A 7545-nucleotide genomic window follows, 5' to 3' on the forward strand; every position below is an offset into this window, starting at 1 on the left:
ACTTAATTTTACGGCATGCTTCTTATAAATAGTAAAGAAGGAATTAGGGTTTTGTTTGTATTAACCTCTTGAAACACTATCTTCACAAATTTCCTCTCCAATGGGTTACAAACTGGCCTTGGATCACTTCTTAGGATCACAAACGAGAAATCAACAAAAATTTAATACTGAACACTACCACAATAAAACCTTCTGTATTCTCTTAAGTGGTTGAGAATTACAGAGACAGTTGTGGGCTTCTCTGACAAATTGGGGAGAGGGAGAATCTAGCAATGAGAGGAAAACATTTTCTGGGGATTATCCGTATGAGAATCATAGACCTTATGTGAATTTGGATGAGGAAGACAACTCAACTCCTCCAACTCCACTCTCACGATCTTTTGTTGAGAGAATTAAGGGGAGGGAAGTTGTAACTCCCTCCCTTCAGTTTAAAATTAAATATAATTAAATTTAATAATATATATATATGTATATATATATAAAACTATATATTATATCAAATATAACACACAACTTATAATTTTCATTTTGTATCACATACAATATAATCTATAGTTTGAATTCTCTCAATAATATACGATATTTAATATAAATCAAATCTATATTAAATTTAATTATATTAATCTAATTCACATGACTAATATTAAAATTATATTCAAATATTTATTTCCTCTCAAATAAACTTAGATTATAATATATTAAATACATTATATTAATTTTATCATATATTTAATTTAAATTAATTATTGTTGGAGTTGATGCCCTATATCTCACAGGATCTTATAGTTTGTAAACACTTGTAAGAACAAACATTTTGTGATTTATAATATATGATATTTTATTCACATTGTCTATGAAATATTTGATATTTTAGTTGCATTAACCACAAACCAATAAACTAAGATCTATGCTTATCATTGTAACTTAAACATGTATGTGGAGACATACAAGTGGATCGTGCTTTAAGTGATAATCTAAATAGTCTGTAGTATATGAATAAGGCTCGATACCTTATCCTAGTGACACTATGAGTATGACCCACTTTGTAGGTATTGCAAATGTTGTAAAGTACTACAAATGATCCGATCCTAATCATTCGTGTATTAGATATGGGAGCAGGGATATTCTATACAAAGGAGTTTGTATAGGACCGAACCATGAAATGCTTAGTTTTGTTATATAACACTGTTCACAATTTGAGACTTTGATTTTACTAGGATGACCATAGGTAACATGACCTTAATCCTGAATGAGTTGTGAACTCCTGCCTATGAGAGCAATCCTTTGATTTACATGGGTGAAAGTGGCCAGATCGCCGACTCAATAAGCGTACCATTTTGGGGATTTGTCTGATTGGGGAGCTGGAAGCTCAGCTACACAAGATGGAATTCATTCCTTCCCCGATGCAGAGGTAAGTAGATAAATTGCTCTCATAAGGATTGATTTCTGGTCTTGAACAATGTGGTGTCACACTCTCTCTTGGCTCGAGAGGGGTTTAGTCATAGTGGGACTATGATCTATTGTTTATTGGAGGAATTAGTGGTACTTAAGGAGTTAGATATAACTACAGGGGCAAAACGGTAATTTGGTCCAACTGTACTTACGAACGATTTATGAAGGGTCATCATACTATTGATTGGTTATATCCAATGGACACAGAAATATATCTTTAGTGGAATGCTAGGCAGTTAACGGATGGTGGATAATATGATTAAAGAGTTTAGTCGGTTATTCACGTACCATTGGAGCTTCAAGCTACAGGTCCATAAGGTCCCCTTGATAGCTCAATGGATTTAAGTTCAAAACCAGTTTGGGATTAATTTGAAATGTTCAAATTAATAAGAGAGAATTTTATTATATATGATATAATTCAATTAATTCAATTATATATGATATAATTGATATAATGTATTATATACATTATTATATGATTGGAGGAATTAATATTTGAACATGATTCAAATATATTTTCTATGAATAAGATTCATAGTTATTAAATTTAATATAATTATGATTTATTTTAAATGTCATAAAATAGAAAAAGAATTATGGTTTATATATTGTATATGATGCAATATTAAAACTATATGTTATAAATATAATATGATAAGTTAGTTACCATATTTATTTATATTTATTAATTATTTGATAATTAATTTTTTTCTCCATAACCACCTTTAGTGGGTAGTTATACGGTTTTATGGAAAATAGGGATAAAATAATTTTTTTTAAATATTCCAAAACACAAATGATATACGAACGTGATTATGAATCGAGTTTACTAAACGATCACTTGAGAACCTAAACGATCGAGTAGCTAGTCTATGCGATAGACTTTCTCATCTACACGATAGTCCCGTCATTTACTCGATCATCTTCCTCCACTCTAAACCTTCCCTCAAACCAAAATACCAAAATAAGCCAGAGCCCACTGCTCCTGGATTCTCACATCGAGAATACCAAGGTAATCTAGTGGTAATGTCCGATTTGTTCGAGGATCGAGTTGTTGCTCGTTGCTGTTCAAGAGTGTTGCTTGCTGCGTTGGTGAACGGTCGAGGGATTATCTTGAAGAAAGGTTCTTCAAAGGTATAATCTCTCAATTTTTGTTTTATATTGAAAACATGTTGTAACTTAAGTTTAATGCATAATCTGTTCTGTATGACTGTAAATGCATGAGTTCATTCACAATGAAGTTTGGACGATCCACTTCCACTCAAAGGTCCTCTGTAATTAGAGTTCTTTCAATTGGTATCAGAGCTAGGTTGTTCTGATTTCCAAATTCTATTGTTGTATTGAATTTCATTTAAGTTTTGGTGGATTTTAACATTCTGCAATTTGTTTAAGTGTTAAATGTGTTTGTGGATGTTGTTGATAGATGTTTCGAGATAATTGTCTCTGTTTAAAGCTTTTGTTTTACTTTTACAAAAGTTAATTGTAGGGCCCCTGCGTTTTGGGCATAATAACTTGCAATCGAGTATGTATTCCTTTAAGTTTTTGAGTCGTTCGTGAAAAAGCTTCAGATGCAAGGAGTTGTTGTTCGCTTCGAGGGAAAAGACAAAACGATGGTCGCATCGTGTAGCTCAAGCTAGAAAATCGTTTAGATTTGGTTGTACAATCGTGTAGAAATGTTCTACTCGATCGTGTAGCATTTGCTAAACGATCGCATAGCTAATGCTACAAGATCGTGTAAAGAGTTTACTTGGTCGTGTTGCGTTGACTATATGATTTCCTAGACACTCGAGGGTAAACGAACGTAGAGTATTTGATACTCGACGTAAGGCATGCGCGCTACACGATCGTGTAGGCTATCATGCTCATCGCATAGTCAGTAGCTACATAATCGCTAAGTATACGATACTCGACGTTTCCTACTCGATCGTGTAGACTATCATGCTCATCACATAGTTATTAGCTACACGATCTCATGGCATGCGTTACTCGAAGCGCGTTGCATGATTCGCGTGGCTTTCATGCTCATCACATAGTCCTTAACCACACGATCATCGCTACACGATCGTTCATACTCGATGTGCATTACTCAACGATCAGAAGGATTTGCTACATGATCAAATGACGAGGATTCAAGGGGGGCGGTTCAAGACCTGGTTCATCTGTTCGAACCGGTTGACTTGAATCTTTTGTAATAGTTTAGCATTTATTTCTGGTTTTGAGACAATTTATCCCGGTCCATCAACTTTTATTAAATGTGCATGTGATGTATGTTTATATTATATGTCATAATGTATTTCATATAGTTTTACCATAGGTTATGCATTTTTTCATGCATCATCTTTATATTATAAGTGTTATAATATATTAGTTTGCATAATTAAATTACCTTAAAGTATGCTCATGCATCATATAATATAAGAGTTATAATTTATACATGCATTAAAGCGTATCCATGCATCACTTATATTATAAATGTTATAATATAAGGTTGTATGTTATTATAGAATGTATGCTTACTAAGATACAATACATAAAGCAATAAACTAGAGCATAACATGCGTCTAGTACGAAATTTCCCACTTGCCCTAGACTAAATGTGGCTTGTCCCATAGACCCATACTCTGCAGGTGACCCTCAAACACCTTAGCCGTAAGGGCCTTTGTAAATGGATCAGCAATATTACACTCCAAAGCTATATGTGTGACGATCACGTCCCCTCGATGCACAATCTCCCGAATGAGATGGTACTTCCACTTTATGTGCTTTCCGCGCTTGTGACTCCTAGGTTATCAGGAATTAGCCACAGTACCACTATTATCACAATAAAGTGTGATGGGGTTTGACATGTCTAGAACTACTTCCATATCCGTCAGGAATTTTCTGAGCCACACAGCTTCCTTAGCAGCTTCACAAGCCGCTACGTACTCAGCCTCCATAGTGGAGTCAGCAATGCACCCCTGCTTAGTGCTCCTTCAGACTACTGCCTCTCCGTTAAGAGTGAACACTTATCCTGATGTGGATTTCCTAGAATCCTTATCAATCTAGAAATCAGAGTTCCCATATCATGTAAGAATCAAATCCTTGTAACTATACACGAATATGTAGTCCCTCGTTCTATGTAGGTACTTGAGGATGCTCTTAATAGCAGTTCAATGATCAAATTTTGGATTAAACTGATATTTACTGACTATGCCCACTGCATAACAGATGTCAGGTCTAGTACACAACATCACCTACATCAGGCTACCAATAACCAATGCATAGGGGATTCATCTCATTTCCTCAACCTCTTGAGGTGTCTTGGGACACTATTCCTTAGACAAAATAATTTCATGCATAAAAAGGAGTAAACCTTTCTTGGAGTTATGCATAAAAAACTTGACAAGCATCTTATCAATGTACGATGCCTGAGACAAGGTTAGCGTTTTGTTCTTTCAATTTCTAAAGATCTGAATGCCCGAACAAACTGCGCCTCTCCCAAATCTTTTATTTGGAATTGGGTCGCTAGTCAATTCTTAATTTTAGTCAGCATACCTACATCATTCCTAATGTGTAGGATATCGTCTTCATATAGCACAAGAAAAGCTATTGAACTATTGATGGTTTTCTTGTAAACACAAGGCTTATCAACATTCTGATCAAAGCCATAAGATTTTATCGTAGTATCAAATCTTATATTCCAAGATTGAGAACTTTGCTTCCATCCATAAATGGACATGATTAAGCTTGCAAATCTTTTGCTCTTGACCTTGGGTTATGTATCCCTCAGGTTGCTCCATATAAATGGTCTCCTCAAGATTGCCATTCAAAAAAGCACTCTTGATGTTTATTTGCCAAATCCCATAGTTATAATATGAGGCAATGAACAGAAGTATTCAAATAGACATCAACATGGCAGCAAGTGAGAAAGTCCCCTTATAGTCGACTCGTTTAACTTATGTATAACCCTTTGCCACAAGCCTAGTCTTGAGGGTTTGCACATTCTCATCAACACCCCGTTTTCTCTTTCAGATCTATTTTCAACTTATAGGTTTTACCCCGTCAAGTTGATCTATAAGATCCCAAACTGAATTGAAGTACGGAGACTCCATTTCGAAATCCATAGCTTTGGTCCATTAATCTTTGTCAACATCCTCCATCGTCTTCTTGTAAGATAATGGATCCTCAACATCTCCGTCAGCTACAATAGCTAGGGTTTCTGTTAAACCCATATAATGAATAGGCGGGTTCACAACCCTCCCACTACGTCTAAGCTCCCTCAATACTTGAGGTGGATGTGACCTATTAGATGAACTAACTTCAACAACTCTTTTTTATGTATTGGGCTTTTCAACAACTCTTGTTGAAGGTTTAATAGATTCACTAGAAAACTCTTTCAACATAATTTTACTGTAGGGCTTATGCTCCCTCATGTGGTCCTCTTCTAAAAATGTAGAGTTTGTCAATAAAAACACTTTATTATCCTTAGGATCATAGAAATAACCACCTCTTGTTTTATTAAGGTAACCTACAAATAAGCACAATTTTGAACAAGGTTCCAATTTCTTAGGATTTGCCTCAAGTACATGTGTTGAGCAATCTCAAATCCTGAAACGACGTAAAGTACCTTTAAGACCATTCCATAATTTTGAAGGTGTTCTAGTAATACTCTTGGATGTAACACAATTCAAAATGTAAGCTGTAGTCTATACTGCATAACTCCAAAACGAGTCAGGTAAGGAAGCATAACTCATTATGGACTGAACCATTTTCAACAAGGTTCGATTTCTCTTTTCTGATACACCATTCTGCTAAAATATACTAGGTGTTGAGAGTTGGGATACAATTCCATGTTCTATCAAATAGTCTTGGAATTTTAAATCCAAATACTCTCCATCTTGATCAGATCAAAATGTTATAATTTTTTTATTTATTGCATTTTCAACCTCAGCCTTGTACTCCTTGAACTTTTCAAGGGCTTCAGACTTATATTGCATTAAATAAACATAGCCATACCTTGAATAATCACCAGCGAAAGTGATGAAATATTTAAACCCTTCTCTTGCCTTAACATTCTCGGACCATAGAGGACTGAATGTACAGGTTCTAAGGGTTATTTGGCCCTGTGACCTTTTCCAATAAAAGATTTTGTAGTCATTTTGCCTTCAAGGCATGACTCACATACAGGTAAAGAATTGTTTTCTAACTCACTTAAAAGTCCATTCTTGACCAGTCTCTTGATCCTATTGAGATTTATGTGCCCTAATCTTAAGTGCCAAAGATGAGCATTTTTCTTAGGAGAAATTTTAAGTCTTTTATTCTGAGTTATCGCAGTTTAAAACAATTTGATATTTAGAGAGCTTTAGTTGCTAACGATCTTAGCACATATACATTATCTTCCAGCTTAGCAAAATAAATATTGATACAAATTCTGTAAATAAACACTTTATTTACATTAAATGATAAAGTATAATTTTGTTCAAGTAAACACTTTACAGAAATTAAGTTCCTCTTTAATTCAGGAACAACATATACATTTTCCAATAAAACATAACTATTCTGTAAAGTAAGTTGGAGTCCTCCCACTGTTGAAGCTGAGACGACGTACCCAGTTCCAATATGCATCGTCATCTCCCCAACCTCCAATTTCTACAAGGAATTAATTTCCTGAAGTGAAGAACAACATGGTCAGTGGCGCCTGAATCTATTATCCAGGTTGCATCATCATTCTCCACTAAACAAGTCTCCAAAACAAGTTAATCGCATTTACCTTACTTGGCCATCTTCTTTTATGCCAAGTATTTGGGACAATTACTCTTCTAATGTCCCTCTTAGTTGCAATGGAAACAAATTCCCTTTTCAGCCTTAGCCTTCTTACCTTTCTGGGCAACAGCTGGTAGGTTAGCTTTCCCCTTTCTACCTTTCTTCTTCTTCTTCCACTTTTTGGTACTGGAAAAAGAAGGAATAGACTTAGTGTCAGAAGTCAAACCTCTATAGAACTTCTTAGAGGATGAAGCAACATTTGCCTCACCCTTTTATTCCTTGGATTTCATCAAGGATTGGAAAGTCTACAGCTCGTTGAGTAAGGTGGTCAGGTTGTAGTCAATCCTGTTT

The sequence above is a fragment of the Benincasa hispida genome, chromosome 10, assembly GCF_027475165.1.
Source record: "Benincasa hispida cultivar pf3 chromosome 10, pf3_genome.v1.1, whole genome shotgun sequence".
Lineage (NCBI taxonomy): Eukaryota > Viridiplantae > Streptophyta > Magnoliopsida > Cucurbitales > Cucurbitaceae > Benincasa > Benincasa hispida.